Here is a 17,296-nt window from a genome sequence, read left to right as displayed (position 1 = left end):
ACCAGGCCAGCCAGCAATAAGACCAGCCCCTCAAAGGCAGAGGAGCCAATGGCTGTGTCAGTAACCGTTGCACACGGACCAGAACTCAACCATCTGTAGCTTTCAGCTCCATAGAAAGACATTTCAAGATCCTTTACTCATCTGTTTTATGGAGTTTATGCAAAAAAAACATTGTGTCTGGGGAACTTGTAATCCCCAATTCCAGGTATGCTTAGAGGATGGGCAATAACGTTTTTATTTAATTTAATTTCCTGAACCCAAACAAGACGGAGCTAAGTGTATTAAGTTGTATTAAGCTTTGACTAACTTCACCAGCAGAGTCGGAAGAAACTGCCTCTGGACACCACTGGATAAACTCTCAACCAATCAGAGAAGAAAAGTATCAACAAAGGCTGTCCAAAATAAGGTGCAGCGGAGTATAAATGCTGGTGGATGACGTTTGTCTGGATCAAGTGTTTACTGCAAAAACGATGAATTATTAGAACAATTGCAACCAATTTGGTAGTTTTTGAAAGTTACCTCTTGAATGTTTATGTTGCATAACACTGATCCTGTTGTGATTGGCTCGGTAGGTTCTATACCAGTGGGAATCCTTGTAAAGTTAAGGCTGCATATGGTGGACGATGTGATCTTCTCTGACTTGGATCTTTTCCAACACAGATTTACCATTTGTTATTGGACATTTTGATCTGGTTGCGACTTCAAACGCTCACAAGTAGTTTTACCAGAAAAAGTGATTTTCTCCTCCTCTTTTTCCCCCCTAATACCTGGCTCGTTGTCAAAGCTATAAGACACTGGCAAGGCAAGTTTATTTATATAGCACAATTCAACACAAGGTAATTCAAAGTGCTTCACATCAACATTAAAAGCGGCAAGACATAATTAAACAGTAAATGACAAATAAAATGATAAAAGAGGTAAAATAATAAAAAGCACAGGTTGTTAAAACTAAGGGCAGTAAAGTACAGCAGGTAAGTATTTAATTTGAGAGTATTCTTCAGTAAACTAATGTTTTTATCCTGATTTAAAGGATCTACAGTTGGAGCAGACCTCAGGTCTACAGGAAGTTTGTTCCACCGGTGAGGAGCAGAATAACTGAACGCTGCCTCACCTTGCTTGGTTCTGGTTCTTGGGAACCACAACAAACCAGATCCATGAACCTCAGGGGTCTGGGAGCTTCATAGGAACTAACAGATCCAGCATGTATTTTGGTCCAAGACCATTCAGGTCTTTGTAGACCAGCAGTAAGATTTTAAACTATATCCTTTGACTCACTGGAAGCCAGTGTAGTGATTTCATGACCGGTGTGATGTGGTCCAGTTTCCTGGTGTTTGTAAGGACTCTGGCGGCAGCGTTCTGGATCAGCTGCAGCTGCCTGATAGATTTCTTGTTAAGGCCTGTAAAGATGCCATTGCAATAATCCAACCTACTGAAAATGAATGCATGAATAAGTTTTTCCATGTCTTGTTTAGACAGAATCCCCTTAATTCTAGCAATGTTTTTTAGGTGGTAATAGGCAGATTTAGTGATAAACTTTAGATGGCTGTTGAAGTTCAGGTCTGAGTCAATAATTACACCAAGATTTCTGGCTTTATTTGTAGCTGTCAATGACATGGATGAGCCAAGGTGAGCGCTGAGCTGCAAAGACCAATTATGGTCAAAAGTGTTCCTGGTTAAAACAGCTGCGGCTTGTGTCCGGGGACTTTCCTACAGGGTTTTTGCTTTCAACCAGGGGCGTCAATTGGGTATGGCAAGGTATGGCAGCCGCCACACCTTTGCTTCAAGGGTTAAATGTAAATGTTTGTTTTTTCAAATACATTTATGGAATTACTCTGTCTCTTTGTATTGATTATTCTATTACTTAATACATATAGAATAACTACAAATGCAAATCAGAACATGATCGATTTCACTAGTTATTATACACTGCAAAAACTCAAAATCTTAACAAGAATATTTGTCTTATTTCTAGTTAAAATGTCTAATTTTTAGTAAAAAAAAATCTCATTACATTTAAGACAAAACTCAAAAACTCAAAAAACAACAATTTTCACCTGTTTCGAGTAGATTTTCACTTAAAATAAGTAGAAAATTTTTTTTTTGCTTGTAATGAGAAGATAAATCTTGTCCCACTGGCAGATTTTTCTACTTATTTCAATTGAAAATTTACTTGAAACGGGTGAAAATGGTCAAATAAGTTATTTTTCTGGCGATGACTCTTGTTTTAAGTGTAATGAGATTTTTTGACTAAAAATGAGACATTTTAACTAGAAATAAGACAAATATTCCTGGTAAGATTTTAAGTTTTTGCAGTGAGCGAGACTGCATTGGAAAAAGTTCCAATTTTCTTGACCACACAGATAAGCTCCATAGACTTCTGTGATGAGTATTTGCTGGACGTGTTGATTGATACTCTAGTTAAGTTCTGTGACTCGTTACCTTGCCATATCTTAGTAAGACTGAATTGACGCCACTGCATGGAGCCAAGGTGAGCGCTGAGCTGCAAAGACCAATTATGGTCAAAAGTGTTCCTGGTTAAAACAGCTGCGGCTTGTGTCCGGGGACTTTCCTACAGGGTTTTTGGTTTCAACCCGAGTTTTAACTTCAGTCCAGCTCGGGGTTCGCAGTTAATTGTAGTTAAGTGTCTCGGAGGAGCCCTCCCGGAGAGGGAGCGGGTCTGGTTTAAAGGAAGCCTCCCACTGATGTCAGCGTCAGAAGCCTGATTCATGGTTCCGCGTTAAATCGGCGGCGTAGGCTCTGCGTTGGTGTAACGCGGAACCATAAATCATCCTTCATCAGTCCGCCGTGGGCGCTGCTCCGCTCCAACCTCCATCTGCGCTGCTGCTGCTCTCCTCCTCACTTTCCACGGGAGTAGTATTCCAGCAGCATCCTCCCCAAACACGTCCAACTGAACCAACCCGTGGGAGAAAGGTAAGCATTTCTTTTTAAAAGGCTGCTTGTTGACATTTTTTTGAGGGGGTTTCTTTTTGAAAACGCGTGTGTCGGGAGCCGGGCAAGCTCCCATAAACCTCCCGGGTGACTCTGGCTGCAGTCAGGTCCCCCCTGCATCCATCCAGGTCACAGTTTGGCAGCTGGACGTCTAGAGACAGACCTCCAACAGTGTGATGGATGAGGGCTTTCCTGGCGACTGCATATCCCACGTTTACCGTGCATGTGTGCGCTTCAGGGGAAAATCATTCTTCACATTTACGACTCTTTCTCATGATTGAGCAAAGCTGTTTGGGGCAGACCTGTTTTTTTCTGAATTCATCACTTGCAGATGAGGGGGAAGTGAATGAATGCAGAGAGAGTGCACATGTTTTTGTGGAAAAGAGCCCAACAGATGTCTCCTCCTGCAGGATTGCCCTGCATGCGACTCTCACTCCCTGCAGAATAAAAGCTACATTTCCGTTTTGGTGTTTTGGTGGGGGGGTCGGGGTCGGTGTGTTGCTGTGTTTTGGGGGTCGAAGCTGACTTGTGACGGCAGATTGAGTTGCTGAGCCGGATTTGCACTCTGGATGTCGCCAGTTATTATGGTTACATTTTACACGGTGTGCGTCTTTAGCCACGAAACTTCTCCGGAGGCTCCACATTCAAGGGCGTAGGTTTGCATAGGGACGGTAGGGACATAACACTACCAACTTTTCAGGAGGCTCAAATTGTCCCCACCAACTTTTAAGCAACCTTATTTGCATTATATAATGAGTTCCGATATAAAGGTAATTTAGAATGTCTTCCCAAATTATCCCATTATTAAGTGAATTATTTTCATTATGTTCAGACTTATATTTACCCCTTTTCACTTGCTGAATTCCATTTTTTTTCCTCAAACGCATGTTTGATTGGCTGATGACTTGACCATTTTTTCCATAATTGCTCAACCCACTGATGCATTTTAGAGATGAAAATAAGGGAGAAGGTGAAAGAGACAACCAATTAAAGCAATGTATTACTCGTGTGAAGGACAATGTAGGCTAACATGTAGTTCCATATATAGGTTAAGTAGTAGGTAAGAAACTATTAATAAGTTTGTATTTATTGTGTATGTTAATATAATTTAAGTTATGTTCAAATATTGCAATTTAAATTGCTAATAAAATCCTGGAATATTCTGGAAGTTTTCAAAATGTTTCTTTAGTAGTTTTTGAAAACAAAGGTTTGAATCGAACCGTGTATCAGGTGAACCAATACACATTATACACAGTATAAGTCAATACAGATTTATTTTGCATTGATCATTTAGCCTATCAATTAATTAGGTTCATATTCGTGACAAATGTAGCCCTGACTGTTTGGTCTAATTAATGTCCCGTCCCCAGCAAAAAGTGTACATGCAGGTTATGCTGTTATATCGTCCCTACCAATGTTGAGACCAAACCTACGCCCTTGTCCACATTGCAACACAGGGGGGTGGACTGCAGGGACGCAATGAAATCCGAACAGCTGCTGTGTCTGTGCTAAACCCAAACCCACAATAATTTGAAGCATTGGTTCCAATAAAGTTTGTTAACTCCTCCTCCTTAAACCTGAATTATGGTTCCACGTACACCGACGCAGATCCTACGCTGTAGGCTCTCCGTCGGTGTACGCGGAACCATAAATCAGCCTTTAGCCCAATCACCCTTTCTTCCATTTTTGATTGTTTATTTAACCCAAGGTTAAAATGAAGGAGTGAGTGATTTAAGTAGGCTACTCGATAGAAACTGAACAACTTAAAGCGACAATAAGATATTAATAAAGCCGATTTGACGTTGTCATTCAGCAGGACCCTCTTTCCTTATCAATATACATTTTTTTTGCTGCCTGTCTTGTTTCTGGATGCAGTGTGGTCAGTTTTATACCACACAGCTTCAACACTCTCCAGCTGTATTTTGTAGAATCCAGATGAAATCATAAGGCATCATTGAGTTCTGATATGATTTGTTTATTCAGAAGGAGACAGAATCTCTCCCATGTGTGTTAGTTAAATTGAGGTGGTGATTTTCAGGATTTTTCATGAAATATTGCTCAGCTTCACTGATACCTTTTTATTTCGTTGTAAATGTGTGAATTTTGACATCCAGTTAAGTTTTCAGCTGTTTCTATTGCATCCGATTAATACCCTAAATCATAGCATGTGCCACATGTGAGGCTCAGGTGATTCAGCCTGCAGATACATTGTAATCAACTTCTTCAGAAATGTTGAGTGTCTCAGTTAAACCGTAGTTTGGATTTGTTGTCAGGGAATGAATGTGTGCATGCTCCCCCTGAGGATGCTTGTTTTCTCTTTATGTCTTCCTCAACAAATTCTAAATATGCATTTTCTCTCATTTATTTATTTTATTCCAAACCGTGTTAAAATTTTTCTCGGGCATCTTTCCCCCACCCAGTTTTTTTTAATTCAGGAGAGTGATCTGAAAATGTCACCCTTTGTTAAAGTCTGCCCGGGGTCTGCAGTAACTCTAGCAGAGCGTTAAGAATTAGCAACCTACCAACGGCTGTGACATTAGATGTTCTTCGCCAGAAGATCTTTCCTTTTTATTTACAATAAATACGAGATTGTAGGTCAGATGCTGCAATTATGCATAATCAGTCCCGCCCCTTACCAGCTCTCTTAAAAGAGGAAAAGCAGTTATGAGTTTACTAGTTGCGACCCCAGCGAGGCTTCCTGGAGTCGAGCTGGTGTTATTAAATTAGTGTTGACCCCCGCTTATTGATGCGACCTGGCTCTTCAGTAAAGCAGTGAAGGCCTCGCTGAATTGTTTTTTCCACATGTCTTTATGTGGCTGGGTTGAATGTCTGCACTGAAAGAGCTTTTATGGCTCGATGTCTGCCTGCACTTTGAGTAAGCGCTATTTCTGTAATTCCTCCATACTGCCCTTCTTCTTCTTTACATAAGTATAATTAGCAGTAATGCAATGTGCTCCCGCAGGAATGTGCACACCGTCGGTGCAGCCGGGGATATTGGGGCTCATTTTCCTCCTCTTAGAAGAAACCCCTTTGTCATCAAACTCTTACAGAATATAAAAAAACAGCATAAAATAAAGTAAAATCAAAAACACCCCTCAGTAATCACTGAGAATGAATCTCATGAAACTTCAATGAGGCTTAGTCACAGTTTCTGTTGTCCTATCAAATTCTTACAAAACATGCAGATTGCTAAGAAAATGCCAGTACTGTATGTGGCTGGACGAGGCAGAGACAGTCACAATGAAGGTGGAAGACGTGCTAAATTCAGTACTGGTGTAGTTTAAAGTTGAGTGGTAGTACATTTTTTAGTCAGTCATGTCATAGAATTACGGTGGCCAACAAGGGCCAAACGCACTGCAACAGCCTAATGCGTCTCAGATAAGGAAAACGGCTTCAAAATACAGAAACGATTCAACTTCACAAACTCAAAACGAGGTACAAAAAGAGGAACGTGTTACAAATGAAAAAACGTGCTGCAAAAAACAAAGACAAATGCAGAATCGTCGAACGTGCTGCAAATTTAGAAACGATGCAAAGCACAAAACGATATAAAACCAGAAACCATCTTCAAAAGAAAAATGCTTCATAACCGGTTACCAAACCTGCAGGGGGCGCTCTCAGCGTAACAGCTCAATGGACAGACACACGGGATGTAGAGAGAGACCGAACAGCTTCGTTTCTAAATTTGCAGCGCATTCGATGATGCTGCATTTGATGAGGCTGTATTTGTCTTTGTTTTTTGCAGCATGTTTTTTCATTTGCACCACGTTCCTCTTTTTGTACCTCGTTTTGAGTTTGTGAATTTGAATCGTTTCTGTACTTGAAGCCGTTTTCCTTATTTGAGATGCATTAGACCGTTGCAGTGCGTTTGGCCCTTGTCGGCCACCGTATAGAATGGCTTCCTAAAAGCCCTTCTATAATGCCACCCCTGACCACAAGGGGCAGTATGTTACAAAGACGTTCATGTAGCAGATGCTGGCATAAGGCATAATGTTCACCTTTAGTGGGACAAAGGGGTGTTACATGATATGCCAGACCCCCCCAAGTGCTCAATAGCACTGTATTGTCAATGGGCCTTTTGTTAACACAGAAGACATTCTATGCCCCCGTGTGGTCAGAAGTATTATTGCTACATCAAGTGGCTTTAACACTGTTCATCTTTAAATCTGATAAGGTTTGTATCAATATTAACACACCAAAACGAGTCACAGCCAGGACTTGTTACAGCCTAGTTATTGGTGTCATAGATCGACAAAGTGTTAAAAACAATCTGCCTATGAGAACAAGGAAACTAGCCCACAGAGCTGCAGGGAGAATGAGCAGTCCCAACAGTGAAAAAGACAAAACAAAAACACACGGAAAATTCCTTTGTGCTGTTTGAAATATGCAATGGAAGCATCACCTTCATACATACTTCTAATTTATATGTAAATGTGTGTTTTTGAAAATTTTAATATATTGTGGATAAACATCCAAAACGACTTCACAGTGGTCAGCGTTTGGTGTAAAAAATAAAACAGCCAAACAGGTTTTTGACTGTGGTACCATGTCTGGCTGCAGACTAGCTGCACCGTGCACATCCACATATCCCTGCCCAACAAAGTTGTGCCACCTGTCACTCTGGAGCACCTCGAGGCCCTGCTGGAAAACAAACAACCCAGTGCCCTGTCAACTACCTGCTCCTTCCGAGACTCAGCTGGATGGATGGCATTTGTGCACCTTGGAGCACCATCATCCGGAGCCCTGCGGCCGGGAGACATGTGTGCTCAGTCAAGCTGGCTCCGACGGTCCCATCGTCCCATTGCACCTCTCCATCATCCTCAACCGGCACAGATAGCTGGCGAAATGGACAAATGGGGGAAGAATGGGGATAAAAAAGCAATTTGCTAACTCCATAAATTCCTGCGCCTGTGGTAACTATTCTTGGCCGTGGTGACCGCCAGCTATTATTTAGAATCTGGTAACCGATGCTTTCCTATTAACATCAAATGGGTTGACGTCTGCAGGTTGTCTTCGGCGACATGTTTATGCTGTGTATTTACTACCCGGTGCTGGAGGCCTTGCTCTGAAAACCTGCTCATGGCGTGGCCCCACGTGGCAAGTCATCTGTAATATTGCACGACGGGTGGGGGAGGGGCGCACACTGTTGACCAGTAGCTTAGTTTACAGTATATGAAAGTGTTGCACATACGAGTTTGCATGTCTGCAGAGTGGTGTGAAATGATAAATCTTTGTCTGTGGTCTTGTTTGCATGCCAGCTTGTGGGTTCAGCCATGCTTGTGGCGCAGGAGCAGCAGTGGGAGCTGATCAGCCGGCTATCTTACTCCAAACTGAAATGTTTCACGGCTGCTGGGATGAACTGGCATGATTTTGATAGACATTTGAAGCCGTCACAGGCGGAGGCCCACCGACCCCAGTGGCTTTCTGACTTTTCATTGAGTGGCAGCACCAGATCGAATGTGCCAGTTACTCCGCAACGTCTGTTTTAAACTGTAAAAGAGATCAGATATGCTTCCCAGTATGACTATCAGGCTGTAGTGGGATAAACTAAAGATGCAAGCTGATATCTTAATCCTCGCTTCCTCAGTGCTACAGATACTGGCTTTGGCTGCTTTGCTTTTTTATCTGCATTTGTCAGCAACCAGATCACAGGTTTGACTAAATGCCCACTGCCTGAACTTTTCCGCTTTTATGCTAAGCAACAATAAATTTCTACCTTCCGACGGCAACGCTTTGCTACAAATGTGTCATGTGAGAAACGCCTTTGATGACCAGTCTGCCTTAAGGAAGTTCACGTCCACTGAGTAGAGACCGTTTCTCTTTTTTTTTCTTGGCAGTGAACCCTGCAGTGATTTAATGTTCCATCTGAGCTTAAGATAAAAAAGTATCATTCAAACGCCATGCTGCATCATCTGTTTAAATGGACTCTCAAACTACAAATGCTCAGGATGAATCTTCAGCCTGTAGAAGATGCTTAGCACTCTTTTCCAGCTGCTCCTCTCTAATTGGAGTTAATGTCTCCTGCATTGATTGCAACATGCATCTTTGATGCTGCTGCTGCTGAATTTGTGGTTGCAGCTTCTTTTCCACACGGTGCTGAGTAATTTAAGCGCTTCCATACTGTATCAAGCACATTTTACTCTTGAGTGGACCGATCACTCTTGTGTCAAATCTGTTTAGCGTAATGTGGCATCCGCTCCTCCGCTGGTCGTGCTTCATCTTCCACACATGTGAGAACGTCTTCTAATTAAAGCGGACGTGTTCCGATGTTGTGATCAGCACCGCCACGCCTGACCTTTCGTCGAGCATGGCTGTCCTCAGTCAACCGCATCTTGGTTTGTCTCAGCTCATTTCTCATGATTCGTGGAGGATTTTGTAGCTGTTATACACATGTGATGTGGCTCAAAAGACTTAATCATTTTCTCTCCTGTTAACTTTGGCATCTGTAACTCGGTAAGAGTTGCACGAGTACGGGAGAGCAGAGGAAAGTGCAGAACTTTTTGCAATTTGTGAGTGAAATGGGATGCAGGTGTCATTAGCAATCTGCACCGCTGTAGCTCTGTTATGAAAAATGCTCCAGGCTCATACCTCAATCAGAGATGAGATTTTTCTCTCTTGTCATTGCTTGATTCGCGATATAAGATTGACTCAGACAGGTGACAGTTATTTCCTTCCATTTTGCAGGCATAATGGCATATTTATGGCAATTTGAGCTCCTTCCCTGTCACATACAAGGTGATGAACTCATTAGAAGTGAATCCTGATTGTCTCCCTCTCCAGTTTTACGCTTCAGGCTATGAAATACAGAACAGCTATGCATCCCTGACCCAGTGTTTCAGGATTAACTTCTTGTTTTTTATGAAAAAAAAGGAAAGGATAACCATGCAAAGATTTGAACACCCGGAGATATTTGAGGTCTTGCATAACTGTTACCAAGGTCTCAGACTTTGTTTGTTAGGCTTGTTCACAGACATCATAAATGCTCTGGCTCCTCCAACCAATTCTCAACAATCAGCAGCCTAGAGCTCTTCTCAGTTGTTTCCCAGAACTCATTAAAATAATTAACCAGAGATGGGAGAGAGGTGTCAGATAAGTTTTTCCTCAGTTTGTAGAACTAATTAAAAGGAACCGTGAGTAAAATTATGGTCTTGAAAATCAATAAGATGCTCAGAGCGGCTCATAGCGGCTCTTAGGAAATGCTCCAGAACGGTTGAGAGTGGCGGTCCAGTGTTTTACTGAGCAGTGACGACTGCATGATGAAAAAGCCATCAGAGAAAACCTCTCCTTTGTCCTTCTCAACAAAGTCGACTTTAGAAGTTTTCCAATAAACACGTCAAACGACTACGTCATTTAAGTATTTTTGGGGATGATCTAAAAGAAAAAAAAGTATCTTTGCAACAAAAGAGATCACAAATGATTCTTTTTTGTGTTAACAGTGTGTGAAATGATTTCATTTCCTATGTTTACACTCGTTGCTTTTGGAGCTATACGGCCTTTCAAGTAACAACAAAAGCTGGGACTGCAATTTCCACAACAACAAATATCTGGTTATAAAAAAGACGGAAGATAAAGTCATTTTGTGTGATGTTTTTAAAGCATTTGTAAAGTTTCATGGTTTCAGTAGAAATAAATAGAACGAGCTTGTGTGATGCTGTTTGACCAAGTTGGAAGGCAGAAGTGTTTCCACGCGCGTTAATAGCTGCACTCAGTGAGGGAGCCGCTGTACACATTTTCTCACAGTCGTCCCCTGCAGGCATTTGACTGTACTCACAGGATATGTCGGGAATAACTGTGCATGTTTTAAAAATCTTTTTTTTTCTCAAACCATGTTTAGGGTGGATCATCGTACAGCCTTATCCAGTATCAGCAGAGAAAGCAGTCTTGTTTCTGACTTGTTGCTGGGCGGAAAGGTTTTCTGAAAGTAGAACAATCTTTTCTTTTTTTTTTTTTTTTTTGGTAATGTAATAGAAAAGTATCAGGGAGGTTTGCACTGGGCTACCAGCCAGCAGCACTGCAACAATTATTCGCAAGGAAAATAAAATAAATAAATAAATAAATAACAGAATCTGCCAGGGGTGATCGTCGGATGAGCTCTCGGGACTCAACCCCTAATGAGACAGTGACTCGCAAATAGGGACATAAAATGGCATACTCAACTGAATGACTAATTATTTTCTATATAGGCTGTAATTTTTTAATTTACAAACCTTTTTACCTCCTTCTGGTGGTCTTAATGCCTAGTAAATAAAAAAAAAAAATCCAGCCTCTCTTGTGTTTGCAAGTATCTGTTCAAAAAAAGGCTTTAGACTTTGGAAGTAACCTAATGGACCTTTCTATTATGTGATAAATAAATTGATTATTTAAATGTATATACACATTGGATCAATAATCATTACTTAGTTTATCAGAGAAGGTTTAAAAAAAAAGGTAGGAGGAAAGTAGAGATGTTGATAACTGAGGAAGAATAAACCTGGTCAGCAGAAACAACTTTCTGAATGAATTACATTTTTCTCAATTCTCTCCAGATATGGCCTTTATATCATAATAGCAATTAAGAAATGTCACCTTTTCTACAATGTCATCAAAAAAAGATCTTTGACTTGAAATAAATCTAAACTATAGAGCAGGCTGATTATAAAGCAGCAGCTGTCCCCCAGTCCCTGCAGTCACTGCCATAAAAATGCATCAGTGTTTCTGGAGTCTGTGCTGAAAGAAAAGCATATTTACAAGTTGAGTCCGTCCAGCTTCTTAAGAGGTCAGATTGTCTTGCCAATGTACATGCAAGTGCCAATGCAACACCAGTTGTATTGCAAATCAAAACCCAGAAACTGTGACCAAAAAATCTAAATCTCTAACCAAGCATGCAATCATCTCTCTGGTTTATACTTTTCTTTTCTCTCCATCAGTTCTGAAACCAAGACGTTTTTCAAACAGTCTTCCTCAGCTGCGCTTTTTAAGTCTGCAGTTGCAATTCTGAAACAATTCCCAAATCAGTGCTGCGTTAATTTGCAGCGGGGAGGAGGGACTTGGCTGAGATCTAGCAGCGCCTTGCGTCAGTGCGTTGATAATATATATCACTGCTTTATGTACTCAATGTATGTCATTGATAAAGTTGTTAATGGCATTAAAATCTTACCTCCGCCAACATAAGGTGCCGAGTCATTCAATAGCCAGTGAGCTACTAGATCTCAGCTGTGTCCCACCTCCCGCTGTAGATTCACATGGCACTGATTTGGCTCTCGTTTCAGAATTGCAACCTTGACCTCAGGACAAGTCTCTTCATTCAGAAGTAAAATATTAAATTATATGGAAATCCATATTTTTCAGCTTTGAAGCTCATTTCTCAACCATCTTACCAGTAACTAGCCTTTCTGTGTTGGTTTAAAAAAACAAAACAAAAAACATATGTTGACTTCAACTCATCATGCACTAAATTATCTAAATTCCACTAAATTCCATTCAAAGAAGCTGTGATATGAATATATTTTGTATTTGAATATTAATGATATTACAACTCATTTTGGGTAAAGTGAGTCTTTTTTTTTTTAGTTTCTTCTATAAGAAGCCGCAGAGGGCCGTTTGGTGCACAGTATTTAACAGCTGATAAAGACAAATTACTTAATCATGATGACATGGCTTGAAAAATCACACTCGACTCTCAGCCTTCTTGCTTCACCTTGAAAATTCTGACAATTGCTGCAGATTAAAAGTTTAGCTTGAGCAAGTAAGGAAGTGCAAAAGCCTTCCCTCTGACATCGTCTCATAAAGTCATTGAAATGTGTCTTTCTTGCAAAATGAATCAGAAAATAGCCTAATGACAGTCTACATTAGTGTGACTTGTGTGACTCCCGCTGAATTTTAATGGAGAATCGGGGGAATGTTTCTCCGTAGTGAATGCTGAAACAGGAATTCAACTCCTGTGTGTGTGTGTGTGTGTGTGTGTGTGTGTGTGTGTGTGTGTGTGTGTGTGTGTGTGTGTGTGTGTGTGTGTGTGTGTGTGTGTGTGTGTGTGTGTGTGTGTGTGTGTGTGTGTGTGTGTGTGTGGCAAGCATAGAGCGGCCGGATCGATAAAGCTCTAGATCCCCAGATCCAAGATCATTTCTCAAAGCTGTGTATTTTCCATCTATGAGGCTAATGGCAGTCTCTAAGATGTGATGATTTATCAAACACAAAAGGTCACTATGGTGAGCTTCAATTAATTCTGTCTGCTTTTATTTGGTGCCGCTGAGGAGTGCTCGCTCCATCAGCAGCATATGTCATTACGTGCTTTGTCTTCAGGACAGGAGCACAGGAAGGGCTGGCGTATGTGGAGCCATTTTTCATGACTGTTAGAAGGTTCTGTTGTGTATACAATGAAAATGGGTTGGTTGAACTCTAAGTTTTTGAATTGATGTAAAACAGTAAGGAGGAAGAATCAAATGTATTGAGGACAGTTTGAAAGAATGCACATAAGATATTATGTAGATATTATAATTATAAATCCTCCTCCATTATATTTGTGTAGTTTAATTTGACAAGGTATTATTGTTTTAAATTGCTAGAAATGTTAATGAAAGCTAGGGGTCTCAAATGTGATTATAACCATTATAATATAACAACCTATTATGATAGAAGTAATACAGATATTTAATATCATAACATAATAATTCCAAAGTATCTAGTTCCCGGTGATTACAAACTCGTCTCTCCACCCAGGACCATTAATTATCCAATAAAGAAGCAAAAATCAGATCAGATAAATCTAACTGATGCTGTAGTATTATTTCCTTTATCGTGTAGTCGTGCCGTGATTCCCAACCCCCGGTCCCCGGACCGGTACCGGTCCGTAGAGCCGTTACTACCGGGCCGTGGAATGGCTTGTGTTCCGATCATAATTAGGGCTGCAACGACGTTGTCGACAAAAAGCGATAATCAAAATTGTCGGCAATTGTCACCAGACGGTTTTTTCCCAATGGAGTGAGGCATCTCACTTCACTTTAACTCATACAATCTCTGCCCAGAGCCGCGTGTCAGCGCAGCTTTCTTTTTTGCGTCTCCCCGCACCAGACGACTGCGCTCACTGATCAATACTGCAGATGCTGATCAATGATATGAGCAGGGGTCCGTTTCACAAAGCAGGTTCAGTGAAAACTCGGAGTCTGTTAACCCTGAAATGAGGGAAACTCTGAGTTTTCCGTTTCACAAAGGGAGGTAACTCAAACCAGAGAAAGAGGAGTAACTCTAGCCTGTTTCACAAAGAGAGGTAACTTAAGCTCTCGGTCAGTTACCGTAGTAACAGACGCTCTGAATCTAACCTGGTCGGGACCAGGTTTATGTCAATGAACCTGGAGTTTTTCTGCGTCTCCGCCTCTTTCAGAGCCGCACGCACATTTGATTTCCTCATTCATTCAGTCAGAAGGCGAGTTTTGGCGAAGTTCTGCCGTCTGTCATTAAAAACAGAGTCAGTATATATATTAGAAGTCCATTGTCACGAACATGGCATGTCCTTTTGATGAAGACACAATTGATGAAGGTGCAGAATTAATGCGCAGAGAATTAAATATTTTTCGGGAGATGGTTATCAGACCGCGTAATACATGTTATTACATAGTCTCATTACAGGCAAAGCAATATATGTTAATCCTTTATTTATTATAATTTTGATGATTGAATTGTTTAATGATTTCATAATATATTCTAATTTTTTGAGATTTTTTATTTGGGGTTTTCATAAACTCTGAGCCATAGGCTAATCATCAAAATTATAACAAATAAAGGCTTGAAATATCTCACTTTGCATGTCGTGGGAAATAATATTTGTTTCACCTTAAGTTGAATTTACTACGAATGAAGTTTTGCAATATATTCAAATGTTCCGACCTCCACCTGTATATTATTACATGAATAAATAAGAGCATAATACAGAGGTCTCCAACTCCGGTCCTGGAGAGACCTATCCAGCATGTTTTAGGTGTCTCCCTGCATGAATGACAGCAGCAAAGTTGAATAAAATATCTATTTTTCATTGAAGAACCCATCTTTCTCGTGTTTATTATCATTTGCCACATAATTAAAGCAACCTCATACTAAATTTAAGAAAACAATTTTTGCATTTTTTTGTCATATAATTTCATCCAAAACTTGTCGAAATGTGTTTCTTTGAATGGCAGCCCTGTCATGGCTTGGCGGACAATAAGTTCTGGTACCCGACCGGACTGAACAGCACAATGCACAGGTGCTGTATGCAGGTTAGGTACAGTCAGCTGCAGAGATGAGCGGACCTCAGCAAACCTCCATGAGCCGTTTCTTTACGTTGTTCGAGTAAAAGAAATAGTGATGAACAAGTGGAAAATCCTACCAAAAAGAAAAGCAAAAGCTTTAATCGCAAGTACGAAATTATGTATATAAAATACGGATTTGTTGCAACGGGCGATTTGGAGGCGCCAAACCCACTATGTATTTTATGTGGAGAAACGCTCGCCAACGAAGCAAAAGAAGCCATCCCAGCTCCAAAGACACTTAAATACAAAACATCCTTCTCTCAAAGACAAACCAGTGGAAGGAAAAAACGTGAGTTAGATTTGCAGAAGCAAGTTTTAAAGGCCACAACATCAGCTAACGTCGCTGATGATAGCCTGCATTTTAAAATGCATTGTTTTTTTCTAAAATGTTTATTAAAATTGACATAAATTGTCAACCGGTCCCTGAGCTTTTTGTTTATACTTCTGCTGGTCCTTAGCACAAAAAAGGTTGGGAACCCCTGGTGTAGTGAACATAGAAAACAGCGGCAGCCCTGTCATGACATGATGTGAGTTACATTTTTATCATAATCCAGTCAGCTACAGGCATTCAACGTTTAATGAATTAATTGTGTATCTTTGTGAATGTGTGGACCTTCACAAAGTTAACAGGGGTCATTTTTGTGGTAACTAATCTTTTCCTGGCCCACAATCGGTTTGGTGGCTGGAAAAAAAGAGAACTTTCACTGAGGAACCAGGTTGGTTGGTGGTTTTTCTTTGTCTACTACTCGCGCTGCAAAACCAAACCCCACTGGGGTTCAGTAAGGGCTGAATATTCTGCTTTTTCCATCCATCCATCCATCCATCCATCCATCCATCCATCCATCCATCCATCCATCCATCCATCCATCCATCCATCCATCCATCCATCCATCCATCCATCCATCCATCCATCCATCCATCCATCCATCCATCCATCCATCCATCCATCCATCCATCCATCCCGATTCAAAAGTATGTATCTAGCATGACTTGAGTAGGACTTGAGTAGATTTAAGACAGCAAAGTTTTTCCGGAAGGCATTTTAAATCAGAAAGCACCAGTAACAGCGGAGGAGAAAGCTCAAGATTGTAAATCCTGAATTTGGATGTGGTAAGAGCACCTGCTGAGCGGTTCCCTGGGAAAGTGTTTAAGGCGTGTCCAAACGGCTGAAGAGCCTATGGGCTGACCCTGGACATGCTGCAGAGATTATACTTCTTAACCGGTCAGGGAGCACCGTATTTTCCTCTTGGAATAGTTGGAGGAGGTTGTCAGGGAGAGTGGGGAGGTTGGGATGGATGGCACTTAAAATTCTACTGTTGTCATGTAACAGAATAAAGTTTTAAGATGTTTTTAAGCGAGGAAGGAGGTATTTTATCTGAGAGATTTATTTGAAATCTTCCCGTGTCGATTTCGGAGATGTTTGGACCTCAGCAATTATATCACCATTCCAGTAGTTGGAAGGCTGGTCTGCATCCTCCCGTCTCTTACAGAATATTCTCACAGTCCAATTTGCCAAACTTGGTGTACTTGGTATTAAGAAACAGCTATAGTGGTTCCATGAAAATGTGTGTAAGATATTTATGTTAATTTACCTAATTCTTAAAGGTCCCACGTTATGCATTTTTAATTCCCATTCATGTTGATCAAATACCATAATAGAGTTGTTTTAGCTTGATTGTATCACAGAACGTCTCTAGGTGTATTTGATCATGGAGTCTAAATCTTTTATGTTTTGTGTGCTCCGGAGAGGACACTGTTTGGCCTCCCCCTCCTGCCAGCTCGAACCAATCCGCCACTTTACCACCAGTCATGTGCCACAGTACAAGAGACAAGTGTAGGATGTTTCTTTTAGAACTGAATGGCATCTGGAGAAGGTACAAGGCCAACTCTACATGGGAATAGTGCCATGGGATGAGTTGATATCCATCTCAAAATAAAGAAATCAATCACTGGAGATCCTAGTATGCCCTCTCTTTTAACACTTTTTTACTGCTCAACCAATGTGTACCTCTTGCAATGACAGCTAGAAAGCCTAAAAACTGGGTATATTACAGTTAATTTAGTCAATTTTGAACTTTTCAAAGCCA

The 17,296-nt window shown here is 40.9% G+C and overlaps 1 protein-coding gene across 1 annotated transcript in view; it reads left to right on the top strand.

Annotated features, from left to right (window-relative positions):
• The first annotated feature begins 2,872 nt into the window (after window positions 1-2,872).
• drp2 (dystrophin related protein 2) overlaps window positions 2,873-17,296 on the top strand; it is a 269,547-nt gene continuing 255,123 nt past the window's right edge. The window contains exon 1 of the mRNA XM_061725644.1: window positions 2,873-2,931. The gene's annotated coding sequence lies outside the window, so the exon portion shown is untranslated. The remainder of the gene's footprint in view (window positions 2,932-17,296) is intronic.

This window comes from Cololabis saira, chromosome 7, assembly GCF_033807715.1.
Source record: "Cololabis saira isolate AMF1-May2022 chromosome 7, fColSai1.1, whole genome shotgun sequence".
NCBI lineage: Eukaryota > Metazoa > Chordata > Actinopteri > Beloniformes > Belonidae > Cololabis > Cololabis saira.
The sequence above is the reverse complement of the archived record's forward strand: the minus strand, read 5'-3'. Positions and strand labels throughout refer to the sequence as shown.